The sequence below is a fragment of the Oryx dammah genome, unplaced genomic scaffold, assembly GCF_014754425.2.
Source record: "Oryx dammah isolate SB20612 unplaced genomic scaffold, SCBI_Odam_1.1 HiC_scaffold_11, whole genome shotgun sequence".
Taxonomy (NCBI): Eukaryota; Metazoa; Chordata; class Mammalia; order Artiodactyla; family Bovidae; genus Oryx; species Oryx dammah.
Window position 1 is genome coordinate 17575574 of NW_024070195.1, and position 25553 is coordinate 17601126.

At 37.3% G+C, this 25553-nt stretch overlaps 1 pseudogene; it reads left to right on the forward strand.

Annotated features, from left to right (window-relative positions):
• The first annotated feature begins 5783 nt into the window (after window positions 1-5783).
• LOC120870258 overlaps window positions 5784-25553 on the forward strand; it is a 66300-nt pseudogene continuing 46530 nt past the window's right edge.

The window sequence follows — 25553 nt, forward strand, 5'->3', positions numbered from 1 at the left end:
ACTGAGTGACTTCACTTTATTTCTTTCTTTCTCATATGCTCCAGTTTTAGAAAATGAAAACATTGATTAAAATGTACAATATTATCTGTTTGTTCTTTAAACATTTATATTGAGTTTTATAAAGGGATTATAACCTTTGAATCTGCTATTAAAAATGTTTTAGATGTTTATATTTTTATTGTATTATTCTGTTTCTGTCTCTTGTGAGGAAACCTACCACAGCAAAAGAAAAGGAAAGACTAATATTGTGACATAGTATGAGTTTATTGTCCAAGATTAACCATTTCAACATATCATTATTACATTTATTATCTAATAGTATCATTTCAATAAAGTATATTCTCATCTTACTTGATAGCTCAGTTGGTAAAGAATCCACTGCAATGCAGGAGACTCTGGTTCAATTCCTGGGTCAGACAGATCTGCTGGAGAAAGGATAGGCTACCCACTCCAGTGTTCTGGCCTGAAGAATTCCATGGACTGTACGGTCCATTGACATGTATTATCCATAGACATGTATATTCCATGGGGTTGCAAAGAGTCGTACATGGCTGAGTGCCTTTCATTTTCACTGAGATATCAACATTTGATGCAAGCTTCCTAAATGTATTAGAAGTTTCTATATCATAGGGAGGGATACTAAGAAAGCTTGGTTATAGTGACTGTCATAAAAAATGATAAATGCATTTGTAAGCACTGCTATTGAGTTGCCAAGTTGTGTCTGACTCTTTGTGACCCCATGGAAGGTTTGTGCTCATCTCCAGAAGTATCCTTCAAGTAACTGACTGGGCTATACTATTATTTAAACAAGAAGGCTGCATCAGCCAAACTTTAAATAATACACTCTCTAGGTCAAAGAAGGCATAAGCTCCTAAGATGTGGAATCAAAAGAAAAAAAAGGATCAGTTTTGTGAAATCTCAAAGATTTATTCAAGATTGAAAAATCTGTTTCAATTTCCTTTCATTGACTTAGATTTTTACATTTCAAAATAAATTTAAAGCTCCTGCATTTGTTATCTTGTACTGCTATAACAGAACACCATAGACTTAGTGAATTAAACAACAGAAATATATTTCTATTTGTTAATGTGGTGTATTACATTGATTGATTTGCAGATATTGAAGAATCCTTGCATCCCTGGGATAAAGCCCACTTACTTGGTCATGGTGTATGATCTTTTTAATGTGTTATTGGATTCTTATTGTTAGAATTTTGTTAAGGATTTTTGTATCTATGTTCATCAGTGATATTGGCCTGTAGTTTTCTTTTTTTGTGGCATCTCTGTCAGGTTTTGGTATTAGGGTGATGGTGGCCTCATAGAATGAGTTTGGAAGTTTACCTTCCTCTGCAATTTTCTGGAAGAGTTTGAGTAGGATAGGTGTTAGCTGTTCTTTGAATTTTTGGTACAATTCAGCTGTGAAGCCGTCTGGACCTGGGCTTTTGTTTGCTGTAAGATTTCTGATTACAGTTTCAATTTCTGTGCTTGTGATGGGTCTGTTAAGATTTTCTATTTCTTCCTGGTTCAGTTTTGGGAAGTTGTACTTTTCTAAGAATTTGTCCATTTCTTCCATGTTGTCCGTCTCTTATGATCCTTTGTATTTCTGTGTTGTCTGTTGTGATCTTTCCATTTTCATTTCTAATTTTATTGATTTGATTTTTCTCCCTTTGTTTCTTGATGAGTCTGGCTAATGGTTTGTCAATTTTATTTATCCTTTCAAAGAACCAGCTTTTGGCTTTGTTGATTTTTGCTATGGTCTCTTGTGTTTCTTTTGCTTCTTTTGCATTTATTTCTGCCCTAATTTTTAAGACTTCTTTCCTTCTACTAACTCTGGGGTTCTCCATTTCTTCCTTTTCTAGTTGCTTTATGTTTAGAGTTAGATTATTTATTTGACTTTTTTCTTGTTTCTTGAGGTATGCCTGTATTGCTATGAACTTTCCCCTTAGCACTGCTTTTACAGTGTCCCAGAGGTTTTGGGTTGTTGTGTTTTCATTTTCATTCATTTCTATGCATATTTTAATTTTTTTTTATTTCTTCTGTGACTTGTTGGTTATTCAGAAGTGTGTTGTTCAGCCTCCATATGTTGGAATTTTTAATAGTTTTCTCCAGTAATTGAGATCTAATCTTACTGCATTATGGTCAGAAAAGATGCTTGGAATGATTTCAAAATACAAAAAAAACCTCGAATAGCCAAAGCAATCTTGAGAAAGAAGAATGGAACTGGAGGAATCAACCTGCCTAACTTCAGGCTCTACTACAAAGCCACAGTCATCAAGACAGTATGGTACTGGCACAAAGAAAGAAATATAGATCAATGGAACAAAATAGAAAGCCCAGAGACAAACCCACACACCTATGGACACCTTATCTTCGACAAAGGAGGCAAGAATATACAATGGATTAAAGACAATCTCTTTAACAAGTGTTGCTGGGAAAACTGGTCAACCACTTGTAAAAGAATGAAACTAGATCACTTTCGAACACCATACACAAAAATAAACTCAAAATGGATTAAAGATCTAAATGTAAGACCAGAAACTATAAAACTCCTAGAGGAGAACATAGGCAAAACACTCTCTGACATAAATCACAACAGGATCCTCTATGACCCACCTCCCAGAAATATTGGAAATAAAAGCAAAAATAAACAAATGGGACCTAATTAAAATTAAAAGCTTCTGCACAACTAAGGAAACTATAAGTAAGGTGAAAAGACAGCCTTCAGAATGGGAGAAAATAATAGCAAATGAAGCAACTGATCAACAACCAATCTCAAAAATATACAAGCAACTCCTGCAGCTCAATTCCAGAAAAATAAACGACCCAATCAAAAAAAATGGGCCAAAGAACTAAATAGTCATTTCTCCAAAGAAGACATACAGATGGCTAACAAACACATGAAAAGATGCTCAACATCACTCATTATCAGAGAAATGCAAATCAAAACCACAATGAGGTACCATTTCAGACCAGTCAGAATGGCTGCAACCCAAAAGTCTACAAGCAATAAATGCTGGAGAGGGTGTGGAGAAAAGGGAACCCTCTTACACTGTTGGTGGGAATGCAAACTAGTACAGCCACTATGGAGAACAGTGTGGAGATTCCTTAAAAAACCGGAAATAGAACTGCCTTATGACCCAGCAATTCCACTGCTGGGCATACACACCAGGAAAACCAGAATTGAAAGAGACACATGTACCCCAGTGTTCATTGCAACACTGTTTATAATAGCCAGGACATGGAAACAACCTAGATGTCCATCAGCAGATGAATGGATAAGAAAGCTGTGATACATATGCACAATGGAATATTACTCAGCTATTAAAAAGAATGCATTTGAATCAGTTCTAATGAGGTGGATGAAACTGAGCCGATTACACAGAGTGAAGTAAACCAGAAAGAAAAACACCAATACAGTATACTAATGCATATATATGGAATTTAGAAAGATGGTAACAATAACCCTGTGTGCAAGAGAGCAAAAGAGACACAGATGTATAGAACAGTCTTGTGGACTCTGTGGGAGAGGGAGAGGGTGAGATGATTTGGGAGAATGGCATTGAAACATGTATAATATTGTATAAGAAACGAATTGCCAGTCTAAGTTCGATGCAGGATACAGGATGCTTGGGGCTGGTGCAGTGGGATGACCCAGAGAGATGGTACGGGGAGGGAGTTGGGAGGGGGGTTCAGGATGGGGAGCACGTATACACCCATGGCGGATTCATGGGTGTACATGAATTCATTTGATGTACATGATTCATTTGATATATGGCAAAACCAATACAATATTGTAAAGTAAAAAAAATAAATAAATAATTTTTAATAAAAAAAGAAATATGTTTCTTCACAGTTTTGGGGCTGGACATCCCAGATCAGGGTGCCACAGGGTCATGTTCTGGTAAGGGCTCTGTCTTCCAGCTTGGCTTCTCCCTGTGTCCTCACAGGGTGGGGAGTGGGGAAGAGAGACAGAGATGGAAGAGAAAGCTCTCTGGTGTTTCTCCTCATAAAGACACTAATCCTACTGGATTACTGTTCCACCCTATGAGCTCATTTAACCTTAATTAATCTTCATAAAGCCCTTTTTCCAAACACATACTTTGGGAGTTGAGGTTTCAACACATGAATTTGGGGAAGACACATTCAGTCCATAACAACCTGACATAAAGCACTTTGGGGAAGGGGCTGGGAAAAGGAAGATGTTGAATCTTTGGCTCTTCAGTGTCCCTCTGGGCATTCTTCACATGCACACAGTAAATACACAATAAGTGAGAACTGCACTACAGTGAACTGCGTGGATGGAATATGTTAAACAAAGCTAAATCCTTGTCATGAAAACAAATAATGACAGTTTTTTAAGTGCTACAAATTATTGTTATAAGATTTGCAATGAATAAGTTTAGACCTAAAATAGAGGGTTGTTTTAGAATTGGAAACAATTATTCTCTTTCTGATGAAGTTACTTTGAAGTAATGTGTAAACTTTTAGGTCAATCAAGGAGTCTACAGTAGAGCAGACAAATGATTTTTAAAAAATGGTGGCAATGTTTCTATTACATTCACATAGTTCTTTATATTCACTAGCTTTTCTTTCATCCTCCATTAAGTTTTTTTTAACTAATTTATTTTTATTGAAGGATAATTGCTTCACATAATTTTGCTGCCATCCTCCATTTTTGATTGTCATCTTTTTTCCAAATCTTCCAAGTAATCTCTTTAAATGTTCACAACTTCCACTAAATATTAGTTTTTTCTCTATCCATGTGTTAGCTAGTTTTTGTTGTTCTTATTCTCAATCCATTGCTTAGTATTTCCTAGAATTTTGTGCCATGTCTTTCTAACTATTTTGTCACCATCACCAACATTATATTCTGCATCTACAATGAACACGAAGCTATAGGTGTGTGGATTCAGAGGTTAGTCAAAGAAAAGTTATAACTTTATAACTCCTATTAAGAGAGCATATTGGTTCCAACCTCAGTAAACAAGAGATTAAATGTTTATAGATTATCGCTATAAACAAGTATTTATAGATAGAATGGAAAGAAAGAGTAGGAAAAAGAATGACTTTCAATTTTTATGTGACCCTCAGAAAAATTAGACATCTATCAAATGTATTAATATTCTGGCAGTGGGTTCATTTATTGAATGCCCAAATAACTTAACTCTGAATTTGCTTGATCACTTCCAGAATAAACAGTATGCCCAGGGTAGAGACTTAAATCTCTTCAACAGTTGCCACACCTCCTCCCTCCTCACCCCTCAAAACATTTGAGCTACTGAGCAGGCAGAGGTGAGTCTTTTTGTCCAGTTTATCACTCAAGCAACTGAGACAGTACACTTGTGTTACCAAGCTTCTTATCATTAGAGGTTACGGTAACCACTCATGCAGAGAAAAGTGGAAGCAAAACAAGCAATCAAAGAGAAATTACTTCTGCAGTTGATAAACTATGAATAATATCTAGTGATGACTAAATATCTGTAGCAGCAAAATAAATAACTGATCTATAAATTGCTCATGCAGTATAAACTAAGATCATATATTTTATAATATTACAGCTTTTACCACCTTCAAAAAATTTGGCATACACATAGGAATAACAAAGAGTTTTTTAGGTCAACTGCTCTGAGTAAAAATCACATGTTTTCAAGCACACTGAAGTATACTTATTTTAAGAGATTGTTTCTTATGGTTGCATAGGATGAAATCCTTCTGAGGTGGGTGCTCATTTTGCTGGTCTCCTGGAATGACCCTTTGCATCACCTAGTCACAGAGCTGCAGGATATGAAAGGAGCCTCAAATGCTCTTCTATCAAAGGCCAAAGAGATTGAGGAAGACAACAAAGTACTTCAGGAAGGCATGGAAACTATAACTGGCAAGGTGAGCAGCCTCCTGAAGGCTTCCTTGCTTTTCTCATGAATGAAAGAGGTGACCTCTGTAATGAGGAATGTGTTATGACATTTCTCACTTTGCAAGAACAAGATTCAGGCCTTCTATATTCTAGATTGCTATTACAGGAAGCCAAAGCCTAGTCATTTATAGTGATAGATTCTCCTGTCAGTGGATTAGAATTCCACTGCAATTTTTGACAGGTGCAGCCTTCCCTGAATTGCACACAATTCCATCAAGTGTGCCTCTTCCTGGTCACAGGTGATTGAAATGTTTTCGAGGGTAAGAGAACTACAGAATAATTTCCAAGATAAATGCTTTCTTGAAAGTATATCCCAGGACATTCATTAGTGAAATTCCACTAGTATATTTTCTTTGTCGTCCTCAAACCAAAAGAGAGAGAGGGCAACAAGAAGAAAGTCAAAACTAAACTCATACTTGAGTTCTGCTTCTAGTTTTTAGATTACTAATAGATATCTGATGTGCTGGCTATAAAACATATGTCTAGGGAATTTCATGTCTCTTCCCCTAATCTTAATTTAATAATTAGATGAAACAAAGAGCAAATACTAATAAAACTGATAATTTATTATCTTTTGGTGCTTAGATTCATCCTAGAGTCAAGGAGAACATGACTACCCTTTGTGGTCAGGACTCCCATCGCTGCAGTCAAAAGATGAAGATGCCCACCAAACCACGTTTAATAATCTGCCTTAGTGCCTGTGCACGGATACAAGTAAGATTAACACTTACCTCAGGCACCTGAATTGCTGAATCATCTACAAGAAGTGCTAAGCCCATATCCCTCACATGAACTTCTGAGATGGTTTGTAATGATCCATCCCATAGCAAATTTCTTTGAGTTTTGCATCTTTTTCATGCATGCTTGAGCGCAATGGATCTCATCTTTAAAAAATTTAAAAATAATCTGTAGAGATGTCAAAATCTAAGAAGGCAATTTTTCAATGTTTCTTATTTTCATTTAAGAGAAAAATCGCAAGAAAATCCATCCTTACCATTGACAGAATGAAGTTCTGATTAAAATTTGTCACAGATAGGAGAAGCTGGCATTACAAAGAAGACCATTAACAGCTTACTTTAGAATCCTAGCAAGTTATTCTGGGTCAACTTATTAGATACTTATTCATTATGTTGGTTACCTTGCCAAGAAAACTGAATTCTCAGGATTCTCTATGAAAGTCAGTCATGTACTATCAGCCAAGTTTTACAACAGACAATAAAAGTGCTTTGCACCTGGGTACCCAAATAGCATGAAATTTACAGAACTGTCCTAAGATTGTTAGGATTCTGCCTTAGTCCTTCTGGGTTGCTATAACAAAATAACAGATTTATAAACAATAGAAATGGATTTGCACAGTGTGCTCAGGCAGGGTGCTTTCTAGTCCCACACTTCTTACTGTATCCTCACATGGGGGGAAGGGTTAGGGAGCTCTGTGAGTCTCTTATACATAAAAACACTTATCTCATTCAGGAGGCTCCATCCTTATAACCCCATCACCTCCCAAAGGCCCCACTTAAGAACACCACTTAAAGTAATTAACCTCCAATTAAAATAAATAAATTTATATTTTTAAAAAAGAGATAATGCCAAACAAAGTGCAACAGTGGATTGAAGTACAGCTAGGAGCCATCTGAATGTGAGAGCAAGGAGTTTTTGGATTAACACAATTGTGATGGCTTTATGATGGAGTTTTGAAAGGCTGATGAGATATTGACATGCAAATATAGGAAGACAGTATATCTGTCAATTCATTTAGGATCATCTTATGAAATATGTATCTCCTACATCCTGGACAAGGCAACTGAGATATTAATACATACAGTATTTAAGGTATCATAAATAAATCATAAAGGTAAATAAACAAGTCTGACCAAAACACAAGTGTTCATTTTTTTAACAGACATGTGATACCTCTCGTTATTATGCTCCCAAGATATGCCTTGTATATTACTATAATGTTAGAATGGAGAAAATCTTGTAAGGATTGCTTGTGTATTAGGGAGCATCATTTATGTCAGTTTGGAGAGTTTGTGCTTATTCTACAAAGCAACAGGAAACCAGGAAGTTTTAGTGCAAGAGTACAGTATGTCCAGAATTATAAAAGAGAAAAATTAACCTGGATTTTGGTCTTGTGGGTAATGGATTTCGTAGACAAAAACAAGAAGCCCAATAAGCTTGGAATATTATGACACTAAAGGAAAATCAAAAGGGCTCTGCCAAGGGAAAAGAAGCAAAGGTTGTGAGAGATATGGGGAAAGAAATAGGCCTTGACCATAAAGCAGGAATGAGGCAGATATGAGTCAAAAATGCATCCAAGAACATGGGACAAGATGAGTAAATAAACGACAGGAAAGTAAGAGATAAGAGATAAAAAGATAAATTAAGGTTTTGTTCGAAAGCATCTGAACTTTATTTTACTGTATTTCATCAACTTAGTACCAGAAATAAATTTTTTAAAAGTTAAGATACTGCAGCAAATCATAGAAATAAGCACTCAAGAGCTTCTTCTAGACAGTATCAAATACCAGAACCAAAGCATCACTACTCAGTGATAACAAGCAGTAAGTCATTTGTCACTTTCAACACTCACATAAGACATACATTGTAAAGCATAGAGGATGAATACAAATAAAATGTAAATAGTCTATCCCTTTACAGAGTCAGCCTGCCCCCAAACCTAAGCAAAATGTAAGTAATGCTCTCATTAAACACGTGTCCACTTTCTCCAAGAGCTTCTCATTCCTTTTGCCAGAATCCACTCTTGTTTACTGTTGTCCCTCCCGAGTCTTACTCTCAGCAGATGGTCAGCTAATCACTAATCAAATAAATAATTAAAAAGTGTTCACTTTTAAGATGTTGAAAGACTCTTGAAACTGGAAAGCTTTATAATCCCCTGGTCAAGCAGATGGTCAGGTGAGCAGATGTGACTTCTTTGAATACTGGAGCTTTTTATTGCCGCCACGTGGCAATCTTGCATATGTGCTAAGTTGCTTCAGTCATGTCTGACACTTTGTGACCCCATGGACTGACTGTAGCCTGCCAGGCTCCACTGTTCGTAGGATTCTCCAGGCAAGAATACTGGAGTGGGTTGCCGTGATCTCCTCCAAGGGATCTTCCTGACCCATGGTTCGAACCCCAAATCTCTTGAGTCTCCTGACTTTGGCAAGTGGGTTCTTTACCACAGGTGCCACCTGTAGCAATCTTACCTGCATAGAAAGGCAACGTTTGTTGGACAGATCCAGAACTTCCAGGGTAAGGGATGTAGAACCCCATGCAAACTACCTAAACCCAGATCTGCCACTCGACGTTTTCAGTCATCCAATAAGTGCCTTATGTTTTTCCCACTTTTTCTTTCAATTGCAACAGAAACTGTTCTTTGTAATATACATGGAATGGAAAGAATAGTAAATGGCATTTCATTTCATAAGTTATCAGTAGGAAAAATGATAATATTTGATTTAAAAGGTTTTCATAAATTTAAAATCATCATGTATTCCTATTACAACTCCTAACTTAATTGGGTTTAAACTTGATTACTTTAATTACAAATTCTAACATAGAATAAAAACAAATCCAGTTATATGGTTAGATGTGGTTAGTATGGTAACTCTGAAGAAAAGTTACAATCAGCTAACTGCCAGATGTAAAAAAAAAAAATCTGAAAAGAATGCCATGTGTGTATATTCTAAAAGGAGAAAAGTAAGGTTGAACAAAGAATTTAGTGTATGATACAGTGTGGTGTGCTGTGTACTGTACTTAGCTACCTCTGACTCTTTGTGACCCCGTGGACACCGGCAGGCTCGTCTATCCATGGGGATTCTCCAGGCAAGAATACTGGAGTGGTCGCTATGCCCTCCTGCAGAAGGTCTTCCCAATCCAGGGATGGAATCCAGGTTTCCTGTATTGTAGGAGGATTCTTTACCAGCTGAGCTAATAATACAGGGTGATGTTATTTAGAAAATTCATCTGAAATAGTAAGAAAAAATAAGATATTGGTTGCATTAGTTTCGACAATAGAGATGAACACTCCTGCTTAATTATTTAATTTACTGTGGAGAAACTAGATTTGAGGAAAGGATTAAAATCCAGCCAAATATTTTTCCAGTTTCTTCAAAAATAGTTTCTTTTAAGAATCATTTCTCTTTTAATTCCATATCTAAGATCAAGCTCAGGGAAGAGACATATTTCTTTATTATTTATGTCACTAAAAATTATTCTAATTTGGCTAGACTTCCATTCTTTGTAGTTCAGACACATTCATAGTAGTAGACAGCAAAGAATGCTTCTTTAAATACTGTCACATGCCAGTACCATTCAAAGAAATGCCCAAGGTGTCACCAACTGAATCCCGGGTGAACTGCTAACTCTTTACTTGGAAAAGCTATGAAATAATAGCTACCAGAAACTACTGCCTAGGACAATAAAAATGAATTCTGAACAATTCTGAGCTCATCTTTATTGTATTAGGTAGTTTCCATTTACAAGGGGAAGAAAACAATTTCTACTGAAAGAGAACAGGATCTATTGACAGTCCACTTTCTAAAGGAGACTCAAAAAAAAAAAAAACAACAGGTATTTCTGGATGCACAATACATATAAAAATCTCAACAGCAGTAAGGTAGGAATCTTTATTGTACACCATACTGTGCCAACAATATGACGTAAATAGTCCCCCAAAGCCTATTTTCAATGTCCTATGAAAAAATCATTTTCCTACCCTTTATTTTTATTTTTCTCTACCTAATTGTTCTGCTTACTCAAAGTTTCTATTACTTCATAACTTTGGCAAAGTCTATCATATCTTTCCAGCTGATTTCATTTAACTTTGGTACCTGCTGCTAAATGACTCATCCCCCTAGAATTTCTTAGTTCAAGAGAATCTCACTAACTGAGCTCATCGTTTGTCAGACCACATCACAGTTTCCTCATCAGCCTTTGGACTGACTGTTCTTGCATCCAGTTGGGGATGACTAAGAAGGTGGAAACTGTGCAGAAAGATTTTTGTGCGGCAGCTTATCCTGGTGGCTCAGAGGATAAAGCCTCTGCCTCCAATGCGGGAGACCCGGGTTCAATCCCTGGGTCAGGAAGATCCCCTGGAGAAGGAAATGGTAACCCACTCTAGTACTCATGCCTGGAGAATCCCATGAACGGAGAAGCCTGATAGGCTACAGTCCATGGAGTCGCAGAGTCGGACACAACTGAGCAACTTCACCTTCACCTTCACCTTATCCTGGGAAGGAGTTAAGCTTACTTAAGTTCTCTATGCATCCATAGAGAACAAGGTACTTACATGATATAGATTAGGTCTTGCTAACCAGTAGGGAGAAGGCAACGGCACCCCACTCCAGTGCTCTTGCCTGGAAAATCCCACGGACGGAGGAGCCTGGTAGGCTGTAAAGAGTCGGACAGGACTGAGCGACTTCACTTACAATTTTCAGTTTCATGCATTGGAGAAGGAGATGGCCACCCACTCCAGTGCTCTTGCCTGGAGAATCCCAGGGACGGGGGAACCTGGTAGGCTGCCGTCTATGGGGTCACACAGAGTCGGACACGACTGAAGTGACTTAGCAGTAGCAGCAACCAGTAAAGCTGGTTAGAGGCGGCCTCTCATGCTGCAGTCCACAGAGTCACAGAGTTGGATGTGACTAGGCTACTGAACAACAACAACAACCAGTAGAGCAAACTGTCTACATCCTCCCCAGCACAGCTGCAAAGCTGCCCCCATCTAACCCATTCCATCTATCACATGCTTTGTACATAGGCCCATATCATGCAAACAGAATGCTGTGCTGTGTATCAATTTCATCCCCTGCTTCTGAAGGTGGTGTCTAAAGGACCTATCAAAAGTTCTTGATGGTCTTGGAGTCTACTGGATAATTCTTGATTCTACAGAACTAAGAATTTATTCTTTTAAATTCTGATAAGTGTCATGCACAGATGGAAGCAAAGATATAAAAAAAAACACCTTGATTATATTCTACACGTTTCATGCTCAAGGGCTTCCCTGGTGGCTCAGAGGGTAAAGAATCTGCCCCCCAATGCGAGAGACCCAGGTTGGATGCCTGGGTCGGGAAGATCCCCTGGAGAAAGAAATGGCACCCCACTCCAGGACTCTCACCTGGAAAATGCCAAGAACAGAGGAGCCTGGTAAGATGCAGTTCATGGAGTTGCAAAAAGTTGGACACGACTGAGTGACTTCACTTTCACTTTTTCATTCTCAAATATACCCAAACAAGACCTGGATTTTCCCCAGTCCTTTTATTTACTCTATGTCTCAATAAAGATGCCAAGTGTAAAAACAAAGGTACCTTTAGTGCATTAAAAACATTTAGTAGTCATCCAATGCCAATATTTTCTCTTTGACTAGTGACCAAGACTATTTTATAGGAAAATGGTGGAGATATTCACTATAGCTGTTAATAAAAATTCACTGACATGAAATAGATTTGAGAAAAAAATTAAAGCTAGACACACTCAGTCTGTATTGTGAATACATGACATGAGAATACAGTCTCAATGACCTTTTCACTATCTCTGCTGAATTGACTTCGATATGGTTCCTTTCATCTTCATGTAGGAATGAACAAACCACCTCCCATGGAGGCTGAGACTTACATGAGGTCTGTCCCTTGCTAAGATCCTCACTCAATAGAAAGGTCATGAAAGCTACATACTGATCACATTCTACACCTTTTCACCCAAGCCCCAGTGGAAGCCAGGATTAATGAGACTGATAAACTCTGATTTACCCTTTAGTACTGTTAGAGAAAAACACCCCATTGTGACCATTCAAGGCCAATAGGAAAAGCCATGATAACCCTCTTTTAACTGGCTCTTGTTCCAAAGACAATTTTGAAACCAACAGGCAATGGCAAATGGGCAAACATTACTTTTTTCACTTTCCTGGAATGAGAAGGGGACACCATCAAAGGTCAAAATTTCCAGAATAAAGTGATTGATCAAAGGTTACTGGAATGCTTTTAAACTTACTACCAATAAAGTATTTTTATCCATATTCTCATTGGGACAATTTTATGTTCAAATGACCCATTTATGTTTCCTTGTATCTCTAATGTTTCTTTTATTTTTTCAAGTTGGCTGAAAATAGCAGTCAGTCAAAATGTTCAAAATACTTGGGACAAAGAAAAATCCTGGTTTGACAGAAACTCAGTAGATGTATGTTGTTTGTTCATAATGAAAAAACATTTGACATAGGAGAAAAATGTCTCCCCAAAAATGTCCATGACCAAATTCCTAGAATCTGTGACTATGCTATTTTCTATGGCAAAAGGGACCTTGCAGATTGTGAATAAATTAAAATTCTTCAGAAATTAACCCAGATTTACTGCACAGCACCAATTTGATTGCGAACTCAGGCCCCATAAATAAAAAGGGTAGCATAAGAGTCAAAGGCAGGGAAGGAGTTGTGACGACAGAAGAAAAGGGAGTGATACAAATACTGGTTTTTAAGATAGAGCCAAGGAAGGAGAGGAGCTTCTAAGAAGCTGGAAAGGGGCAAATAATTCTCCCCTACAACCTCCAGAAGGAATGCAGCCCTGTAAAAGCCTTGACTGTAGACCGATGAAGCCCATGTGAACTTCTGACACCCAGAACTGTAAATTAATAAATATTTCTAGTTTTAATCCACTGAATTTGTGCTGACTTGGTACAGAGGCAATAGGAATCTAATGTGTGTGCTTAGTCGCTCAGTCGTGTCTGACTCTTTGCGACATCATGGACTGTGGCCTGCCAGGTTCCTCTGTCCATGGAAACTCCCAGGCAAGAATACTGGAGTGGGTTTCCATTTCCTCTGAAGGGGATCTTTCCAATCCAGGGACTGAACCCAGGACTCCTGCCTGCATTGCAGGTGGATTTTTTTTTTTTTTTTTTTTTACTGTCTGAATCACCACGGAAGCCTAAGAATACTGAAATGGATAGCTTATCCCTTCTCCAGGGTATCTTCCTAACCCAGGAATTGAACCAGGTCTCCTGCATTGCAGGCAGATTCTTTATCAGCTGAGCTATCTGGGAAGCCCCTAGGAATCTAAGACATGGTCTAGTAATTTAAATCATTGTAAAGAATCTATGCAACCATAGGTAATAGACTACTTTATAGCCCATTGTTAAAATGATTATTAAAAATCTTAATTGACCACTCCTTACTTTTCAAAAAACTAGGCCACCTTTGAACTCAGTGAAGACCCATGACTAAAATATCAAAGTATTTCCTTCTTATACTCAACCTGACCCATATTATCTGCTTAAAAAAAAAAGTATTTGCAGCTTTATCATTTTGAAAAAAAATCTAGTGATATAAAATTAAGTCCTATTAATAGAAATCCCAGAAATAAATCCACACACCTATGGACGCCTTATCTTTGACAAAGGAGGCAAGAATATACAATGGAGAAAAGACAATCTCTTTAACAAGTGGTGCTGGGGAAACTGATCAACCATTTGTAAAAGGATGAAAGTAGAACATTTTCTAACACCATACACAAAAATAAACTCAAAATGGATTAAAGATCTAAATGTAAGACCAGAAACTATAAATCTCCTAAAGGAAAACATAGGCAAAACACTCTCTGACATAAATCACAGCAAGATCTTCTATGACCACCTCCCAGAGTAATGGAAATTAAAGCAAACATAAACAAATGGGACCTAATTAAACTTAAAAGCTTTTGCACAATGAAGGAAACTCTAAGCAAGGTGAAAAGACAGCCTTCAGAATGGGAGAAAATAATAGCAAATGAAGCAACTGACAAAGAATTAATATCAAAAATATACAAGCAGTTCATGCAGCTCAATATCAGAAAAATAAATAACACAATCCAAAGAACTAAACAGACATTTATCCAAAGAAGACATACAGATGGCTAACAAACACACAAAAAGAGGCTCAACATTGCTCATTATCAGAGAAATACAAATCAAAACCAAAATGAGGAAACATCTCACATCAGTCAGAATGGTTTCTATCAAAAAGACTACAAAAAATAAATGCTGGAAAGAGTGCAGAGAAAAGGGAACCCTCTTACACTGTTGGTAGGAATGCAAACTGGTACAGCCACTATGAAGAACAGTGCAGAATTTCCTTAAAAAACTGAAAATAGAACTGTCATACAACCCAGCAATCCCACTGGTGGGCACACACACTGACGAAACCAGAATTGAAAGAGACACGTGTACCCCAGTGTTCATTGCAGCACTGTTTACAATAGCTAGGATTTGGAAGCAACGTAGATGTCCATCAGCAGATGAATGGATAAGAAAGCTATGATACATATGCACAATGGAATATATTACTCAGCTATTAAAAAGAATGCGTTTGAATCAGTTCTAATGAAGTGGATGAAACTGGAACCTATTATACAGAGTGAAGTAAGTCAGAAAGAAAAACACCAATACAGTATATTAAAGCATATATATGAAAAAAATAATTTAAAAATAAAGCATATATGTGGAATTAAGAAAGATGGTAATGATGACCGTATATCAGTTCAGTTCAATTCAATTGCTCAGTCGTGTCCAATGCTTTGCAACCCCATGAACCGCTGCACGCCAGGCCTCTCTATCACCAACTCCCGGAGTTTACCCAAATTCATGTCCACTGAGCTGGTGATGCCATCTAATCATCTCATCCTATGTTGTCCCCTTCTCCTCCTGCCTTCAATCTTTCCCAACAGGGTCTTTTCAAATGAGTCAGCTCTTCACATCAGGTGGCCAAAATATTGGAGTTTCAGCTTCATCAGTCCTTCCAATGAACACCCAAGGCTGATCTCCTTTAGGATGGACTGGTTGGATCTCCTTGCAGTCCAAGGACTCTGAAGAGTCTTCTCCAACACCACAGTTCAAAAGCATCAATTCTTCAGTGCTCAGCTTTCTTTATAGTCCAACTCTCACATCCATACATGACTACTGGAAAAACAATAGACTTGACTAGATGGACCTTTGTTGACAAAGGAATGTCTCTACTTTTTAATATGCTGTCTAGGTTGGTCATAACTTTCCTTCCAAGGAGTAAGTGTCTTTTAATTTCATGGGTGCAGTCACCATCGGCAGTGATTTTGGAGCCCCCCAAAATAAACTCTGACACCGTTTCCACTGTTTCCCCATCTATTTGCCACGAAATGATGGGACTGGATGCCATGATCTTAATTTTCTGAATGTTGAGCTTTAAGCCAGCTTTTTAACTCTCTCACTTTCATCAAGAGGCTTTTGAGTTCCTCTTCACTTTCTGCCATAAGGGTGGTGCCATCTGCATATCTGAGGTTATTGATATTTCTCCCAGCAATCTTGATTCCAGCTTGTGCTTCTTCCAGTCCAGCATTTCTCATGATGTACTCTGCATATAAGTTAAATAAGCAGGGTTGACAACATACAGCCTTGACGTGCTCTGTTTTCTATTTGGAAACAGTCTATTGTTCCATGTCCAGTTCTAACTATGGCTTTCTGACCTGCATACAAGTTTCTCAACAGGAAGGTCAGGTGGTCTGGTATTCCCATCTCTTTCAGAATTTTCCACAGTTTATTGTCATCCACACAGTCAAAGGCTTATCACATAGTTAATAATGCAGAAATAGATGTTTTTCTGAAACTGTCTTGCTTTTTCGATGATCCAGCAAATGTTGGCAATTTGAACTCTGGTTCCTCTGCCTTTTCTAAAACCAGCTTGAACATCTGGAAGTTCATGGTTCTTGTAATGCTGAAGCCTGGCTTGGAGAATTTTGAACATTACTTTACTAGCGTGTGAGATGAGTGCAATTGTGCGGTACTATGAGCATTCTTTGGCCTTGCCTTTCTTTGGAATTGGAATGAAAACTGACCTTTTCCAGTCCTGTGGCTACTGCTGAGTTTACCAAATGTGCTGACATATTCAGTACAGCACTTTCACAGCATCATCTTTTAGGATTTGAAATAGCTCAGCTGGAAATCCATCACCTCCTCTAGCTTTGTTCATAGTGATGCTTCCTAAGGACACTTGACTTCACATTCCAGGATGTCTGGCTCTAGGTGAGTGATCACACCATCGTGATTATCTGGGTCATGAAGATCTTTTTTGTACAGTTCTTCTGTGTATTCTTGCCACCTCTTCTTAATATCTTCTGCTTCTGTTAGGTCCATACCATTTCTGTCCTTTATTGAGCCCATCTTTGCATGAAATGTTCCCTTGGTATCTCTAATTTTCTTGAAGAGATCTCTAGTCTTTCTTATTCAATTGTTTTCCTCTATTACTTTGCATTGATCGCTGAGGAAGGCTTTCTTATGTCTCTGTGCTATTCTTTGGAACTCTTATGCAAGACAGCAAAAGAGACACAGAGATAAAGAACAAACTTTCGGACTCTGTGGGAGAAGGCGAGGGAGGGATGATTTGAGAGAATAGCATGAAACACGTATACTACCATATGTGAAACAGATCGCCAGTCTAGCTTTGATGCATGATACAGGGTGCTTAGTGTTGGTGCACTGGGATGACCCTGAGGGATGGAATGGGAAGGGAGTGAGAGGGGAGTTCAAATGGGGAACACATGTACATCCATGGCTGATTCATGTCAATGCATGGCAAATACCACTATAATATTATAAAGTAATTAGCCTCCAATTAAAATAAATACATTAATTTTTTAAATTAATCTTTTTAAAATGTGTTACTTAGTCATTGTTAGTAATCAATAAATAATTTTCAAAAATAAAAGATGATGTGAAAATTCCTGTTTTGTTTGGAGTTAGGCTATAAAGATCTGCTAAACATTTGAGGTTCCTAAACTAAAAGGAGTAAATTCACATTTTAAAAAGAGATGATTTTTTTAATTGCTCAAAATTGAGTGAGCTATTTAAAATATCCACTGGGGATAAATAAAATTGACCAAATAACTTTGCTTGTAGTTTTATTTTGAAAGACACTACTAAATACGAAATGTTTTATTATTGCATCAAACAGAAAATTGCAAATATTGCTTTTCAACATCAAGTACATGAACTCAGAAATTTTATCACTATAATTATCAATAGTTTACATTAAAAAGTTTTGTTTTTTTTTTAATCAGGAAAGACAATGCTTTTACTTTGCTTGCATTTGTCAAAACAGTGTCTAACCTCAGACTACATCTGTGCATTTAGAGATAACAGTAATATTCCTCCTAACATCAAGGACAAAAACAAATATGAGAAAATCAAGGTAGATACTGAATCTATTAATTTATACACTTTCGTGGGGGGTTAATTTGGGTATAAAGCATATTTTTTCTATACTATAAAATTTCTGACTAAGAGGGTCAGTAAATCTTTGCTAAAACTTGGAATAGTTATTCTGAAAATTTTAGTATGAAACACTTCGGAAAAGAAAATCATTTGGTTGCAACCAGAGTATTTGACCTGGCTCCCATTTGTAACTAAGGGCACCTGATGGGCATCACATTTTCCGAAGTGGGCAAACTTCCTTCAGGACCACAAGTGTACCCTAGTTGCCTATATAATCCAGGTAAAGTCTGGCAACAATAAATTTTTTAATTAAGGTATTTGTGCCTAGATTAAAACATCAGTTACTTCTAGGAAATTTGATTATTTTATGTTTCATTTTTTAAAAAAAAGCATAATTCATAAAAATTATGTTCAGAAAGATTTTTTGAAATCTATTTTTCTTCCACCTGATTTCATGTGTCAAGCCTCCCTAAATATATTACTTTTTTCCTGAATGCCTCACTGTTATTTCCAAAAGCTCCCAATGAAAACCTAACTGTCTTCATTTTATTGGGAAATTTTTGCTGACAGAAAAGTATTCTGTCAGCAACTGAATTTAAGTTATCTAAGTACAAGTTAATCTAAGTAATCAACAATAATTTGGAGGTAAATAAACATACTTTGTACATAAAATATAATACCGTGAAGATTTATTTTACTTGCTTCAGAGGAAGAGTCTTCCTGGATGGTGGTGGATGGTACGGTAGGGAAGTGAGATGCTGATGTTTCTTTTCTACATTATTTCGTCACCATATTTTTTAACCCTTTCAGTGCCATGGCTATCTTGCACTCTGACTTACAGATAGAGTTATAGTGCAGAGATGCACCTTGAAGGTGACTCCAAAATGAGAATTCTTCAAAAGTGAAGAAAGTAACCTCGATGTGCAAGGGTCAAGTAGGCATACACCTTCCCTTGATCAGGCTTTTGGGCAAAAGAACTTCAAGCAAACCATTGATCTTGAGACTCACCTGAACATGGGGCACAATTTAAATTTGTTCCATGCAATGTTCTTCACCCAGAACCTGTTGTGTAGGTAAACTATCTCTGGCACAATTATGTTGAAATATTTCTTGTTATAGCATATTTGCTTTAGCATGTTTGAGGATAAATTCCTTATTATTAATAAAAGGAAGGGTTGTCTGAAAAATAGTGAAGCTTTGCCATCACTATTGAGAGAAAATTTTATTAACTTAACAGTCTTTATGTGAGATAAGTGTATTATAAATTAATTGCTGCTGCTGTTGCTGCTAAGTCGCTTCAGTTGTGCCCGACTCTGTGTGACCCCATAGACAGCAGCCCACCAGGCTCCCCTGTCCCTGGGATTCTCCAGGCAAGAACACTGGAGTGGGTTGCCATTTCCTTCTCCAATGCATGAAAGTGAAAAGTGAAAGTGAAGTCACTCGGTCCTGTCTGACTCTTCGCGACCCCATGGACTGTACCCCACCAGGCTCCTCTGTGCGTGGGATTTTCCAGGCAAGAGTACCTGAGTGGGTTGCCATTGCCTTCTCCATAAGTATAATTAGGTAGAGATATTACCAAAGTTGTAATCATGGTCTCCTCCCTCAGGAGGAATGCAGTTTACAAAGCAAGATGATATTCCATCTTTATATAATAGCAACTATGAGAAACATTATTTATAAGAAGCATGAAGGAAATTTTGAGAGGCAATGCAGTCATTAGATTAAAAACATAACGTGTTCATAATCTTAGAACTAGTATTTCTACTTGAGAGAACATATTTTAAAAAGATTAGAAATTTATGTACATATATGATTATTACCATGTTCACTGTAATAGTGAAATTTTGCAAACAACCTTTATGTCTAAACAGTAAGAATTTTAAGTAAGTAAAGTACATCCATATACTGGGACAATTCAAAACCTTTGAAACTTGTCTTAAATGATCGTTCACATATGACAAATGCACTTGATATATTGCCAAGTTAAGACAAATCAGATTGCAATACATTCAAATTCACCTCAATTTTGTAAAAAATCTCTCTGAGTGTTGATTTCTTCTTAGAGAGGTTTAAGCAGAAATAAACCAAATATTAACTGGTTTTCTCTGCCGTGAAATTTTGGGTGACTCTATCTTCTTTATTTTTCTTTTCTATATTCTGCTATTTTTTTCAACATGTAAACAGTACTTCAAACTTATTTTTAACAAATGAAACATTCAATTGGAAGTAGTTTTTAAGATAGTCTGATGGAAGAGAAGAAATAGACTCAGGTAGGAATTATATTTTGAAGTAATGTAAGCTTAAAGGTATCAGGATGTTGATTAAGGAATTGGCAATTGAAAAGGAGATTTGGAGAGGGAAATTGCAAAGGGAAAATTTAACCAAATTACTCAGTGAAAAGTTAGCCACATGCTTAAAATATTAGTCATTGAACATTTATTTTTAAATAGAGAAGGAAATGGATAAATTCTGGTTTTGTCCCAAATCATCCACTTGAGTTTGTTGGACAGTTTTAAAATCTTTGGACTTTCTAATTATCTTAAGATCAAGGACTAAGTACTTTTTTATTGGGAAGTTCTCTGAAGTAGCCATCATGGAGCCTCGCTCAAAGTGATGTGTAAATTCCTGTGTGTGAATTTCACCATTGGAAAAACTGTCACATCATCCACGTGTCCATAATTGAAGAGTTCCGATGTCGGCTAGCAACTTGGGTTAATACAAAGTGACTGGTTTCTCAACCCTGTTATATATTTAGTAGTAAGTTCCTTTCATCTTCTTAAATTATGCTTTATGAAAGTGAATACACCAAGTCCCCTACGCAGGAATGAGTTCTGTTCCCAGAGTGCATTTGTAGTCAAATTTGTCCACAAGTCCAACGAAATTGTACCCAAGTTAAAGCCCAGATACTCAACTAACACAGTCCAATATATAGTACTGTAATGCAATAGGTTTATAATACTTTTCTCAGAAATGATACGTAAAAAGCAAACACATAAAACAAACATTTTTAATCTCACAGTACAGTGCTTTGACAAGTTCAATTGTGCAGTACAACATCTGGCATATAGGGGCTGCATCAGGTCAACAGGCAAGAAGGGTTACTGTCTAGGGGAGGGAGAGGGGATGGGAGATGATAGAGCTAAAGGATCATTTGCAATAGGAGATGAGTGCAAGCTGCAATTTTTCTCACACCTGACATGGCTGGAGAACATTTTCACATCTTTGAAAATTCACAACTTGAACTTTGTAGGGGAACTATATAGGGGACTTATTCTAGATGTAGGAAAAATTAAATATTTATAAAACAGTCAGCTATACTAGTAGAAATACATATACTATTTTAACTCAAACCCTTAGAGTACATAAATATGGATTAAAAAAGAGAGCCAACGAGCCAACGAATAAAACTTTAGAGATGGCTTTGTACAACATCTAATGTACATTAAAATGAATTTAGTGTATTTTAAAGTCTATTTCAAATATTCAGTGCATAGAGTTTTGTTTTTTAAAAAACAGGAATATAATAAATACTGTGCAGAGATTCTGAATGCCCACAGTTTATAATTATCTCAAAGAATCTTCACCTCAGGCCACCTGGAGGCTAAATTTTAAAGTAAGGAAAGTTTGCATTTACCATTTCTTTCCTTATTACCTTTCATTTTTAGAAATGAATCTATAACCCAGTCCCTGAGCTAACCTACATTCTCATCCACAGCCTTTCCTTCTTACCTCCAAAATAGTTTGTCTACTGCACGGGCCGTGGTACCATACTTTCCTGATAGTCTTGATGTAAGAGTCATTGCTCGACCCTCCTGAGTCCCAACCAATTGTTCTCTGTTTGAAATGGGATTATTCACATATTGAGTGATTACCCCTCACCACCTACCATGCATAAAACATGGTGTGTGGTCTTTAGCACTTACACGCTTCACTGCCTGAAATTAAAATGCCATCTTAGCTACGTAGACCAGCTTTGAGTGTCTTCTAGTGGTTACAGCTGAATATCCCTGATGGGTTTCCATGTATGTGAAATAGATACTTTAATCAAAATGTCATGGAAGCCGATACTACTTTGGCTAATTTAACTGATGTTACTTTCCTCTGTCAAAATGAGCTTCAATCGCCCCAGACATCAGAGGTGATGTTCACTTTCCTTTACAGTAAATCCCTTACATACAAATCTGCAAGTTGTGAACTTTCAAAGTGCAAACATGCCCAGAAAAAAAAAAAAAAAAGAGACAAGAGGACAAATAAATAACTGAATAACCAAAGGGATTCATGACACAGGAAATGGAAGAAGATTTTCTTTATTTGAGTGGGTACTGCTGGTCTTAGAGGCATAGGACTCACTCGAACAGAGAATGGTACTCGAAAAGTTGCATCAATGCTGAAAGGAAAAAAAAAAAAAAACTACTACCCACTCATCACTGGATCATGTTTTCCCAGAGGATAGAAAGTGTAGTCTCTCAGTCATGTCTGACTCTTGGCAACCCCATGGACTGTAGGCTGCCAGGCTCCTCCATGCATAGGATTTTCCAGGCAAGAGTACTGGAGGGGGCTATTTCCTTCTCCAGGGGATCTTCCTGACTCAGGGATTGAACCTTGGTCTCCCACACTGCAGGCAGACTCTTTACTGTCTGAGCCATCAGGGAAGCAGATGAATTCAGGAAGGAACCAGAACTGTGTCATCAACGTCCAGCACGAGTGCAATTGCAGTGTTCCCACTGTCTGCTATTGCTGACAATCCTTCAGCCCTACCGTCTCCCACCTCCTTGCCCTCCACCAGTCACTAGCTTGTCTTGCCTGCTCACTCCATGCCAGCCCTTGTATGCCAGCTGTTGTACTGTATTTTTCAAGGTCCTGTACTGTAAGATTAAACCTTTTTTTTCATTTTTTTGTGTTTGTTTTTATGTATTATTTGCATGTAAAATATAAGCCTATTACAGTACAGTCCTATATAGCCAACTGTGTTAGCTGGATACCTAGGTTAACTTTATGGGACTTATAAACAAGTTAGACTTATGAACGCACTCTTGGATGAAACGCATTTGTATGTAGGGAACTTACTGAAGTTTCTTACTCTTCTTCCCTTTGCTGGCTTTTTCTGCTGCAGTTAAGGCAGAGCGAACCCAGGAGGTCAACAAGTCACTCCAACTACTGTCTTTTCCCTCATCATCGTTTCCCTTTCTTAAAATTCATTTGATAGAGTTAGTTCTTTAAAAATAGTCTCAGGTAATCCTGTATTCTTTCCAAAACCATACCAATCCAAAAATAAACTAACAAAATCATTTACCAAAAAGAGGAAAGCCCAAAACATATTTTAATATGCAATTCAACAAAGATAGAATGATGTCTGGATCCCCTCAGGATAGCATACATCTGCTAGTACAGCTGACTATTCAGTTCACCAGGTAAATGAAATTTGACCAATGGGACATTGGTGTAGGTGACTAATGAGAGACCTACACAGAAATAAAATAATATACTTCCCAAATTTATGACTTTGGCTCACAGGTGTCCCTCTGGAAATCTTGAGGTCAAATGGAAACAAAGGAGCATTGACCACATAGTAGGAAAACTGCCTACAAAATTGATCTAGAAAACTCTCCTTGGTTACTTCAGTTCTCACAGCATGTTAACTCATAAGGTGAGGATGAAGACACAAAGTAATCAGCCTGAATTAAATAAACCCCAACTTCTTAAAAATACCCAAAGGTATATCATTGATAATAAAAGTACTCAAGTCTTCTTTCACTAAAAATTACTATGTTTTTGATTATCCACCAGTAGAACTTACCATATTCCTGTTTCCTACAATGTATTAGGGGAGATGAAGACACTGATTCATGGGAAAATGAGGATTTACCCAATGTCACCTAACAGCTTAATCAATAGGGAAAGTTCAGTTCAGTTCTGTCACTCAGTCGTGTCCGACTCTTTGCAACCCCATGAGCCACAGCACACCAGGCCTCCCTGTCCATCACCAACCCCGGAGTCCACCCAAACCTGTGTCCATTGAGTGAGTGATGCCATCCAACCATCTCATCCTCTGTCGTCCCCTTCTCCTCCTGCTCTCAATCTTTTCCAGGATCAGGGTCTTTAGAAATGAGTCAGCTCTTCACATGAGGTAGCCAAAATATTGGAGTTTCAGCTTAAATATCAGTCCTTCCAATGAACACCCAGGACCGATCTCCTTTAGAATGGACTGGTTGGATCTCCTTTCAGTCCAAAGGACTCTCAAGAGTCTTCTCCAACACCACAATTCAAAAGCATCAATTCTTCGGTGCTCAGCTTTCTTTATAGTCCAACTCTCATGGAAAAATAGCATGTAAAATATAGTTCCACTTTCAAATCCTTGGCAGATACTCAAAGAAGCCATAAATATTGATGTTTAGAGTATGCTTATATGCATAATCATTAGCCAACTTATATATCTATAAAGGAAGCAGCTTCTCTTATCTATATGCTTATTTGATATCTTTTTCCAACAAATGTGCAAAATCCATGTATTGCAGAACTTTTCAGCATTTATGTTGCTTGTAAAGATTGATTCCAAGACTATTTTCTCCAGAATCCTGTCACTAGACTCACTAATCTTATTAGAGAGGGTGATAATATATATAGCTTACAAATAAGGCCTACAAATAAACATTTCCCTATTTCTTCAAGATTAAACAATTAAATTCCTGCATCTTATAGAGTATGGTGCTTGCCAATAAAGTTATAACAAAACAATAGACATAGACTTGCCTCAAAAGTTCCTACAGTTTACTAAGTGACATAGCATTTATTTATATCCTTGAGAAGTTCCACTGCCAAACACCCAGTAACTTCTAGCACCCTTGGTTTCTAACATTACCTAATTTCCTTTATATAGAACAAGATACAACTAGTTATCACACGTTAATTGCCAGGTGAGCAACATGGAAAATTTAAAAAAAACAAACTGAAATTGAAAAGAAATAGTGTTTATAAAAACCCTCACTGCAAAAACGTAAAGGCTTTTAAATGTTTAAGAAGTCAACTTGTAAAGAGGTCAAGGCAGAGTTTGGGCCCTGCCTCTGGCACACACCGTCTGAGTTTTGAAGAAATCATCAACAGCTGCCATTGCTTCACAATGGAATCATTATTATCATTTGGAGCAGGATAATTCTTCTCTGTTGAGTCTGCCTGAAAACATACAGGATGTTTACCATCTCTTGCTCTTGACATCAAATGTCATTACAACTTTCCATTTATCTTTATCTTGACAATAATGCCCTCTCCTGAAACCTCATCTTTTGCAATTAATTGGATAGAAGTTAGATGAAACGGGTGCTATCACCTTTGATGAGAACCTCTATTTTTTAACCATTATCCACCTGTTATTCCCTCATTTATAAATGGGATTTTTGTTCATAAGTTAATTTACTTTCCTTTGTTTTCAAGTTCTCAAATTC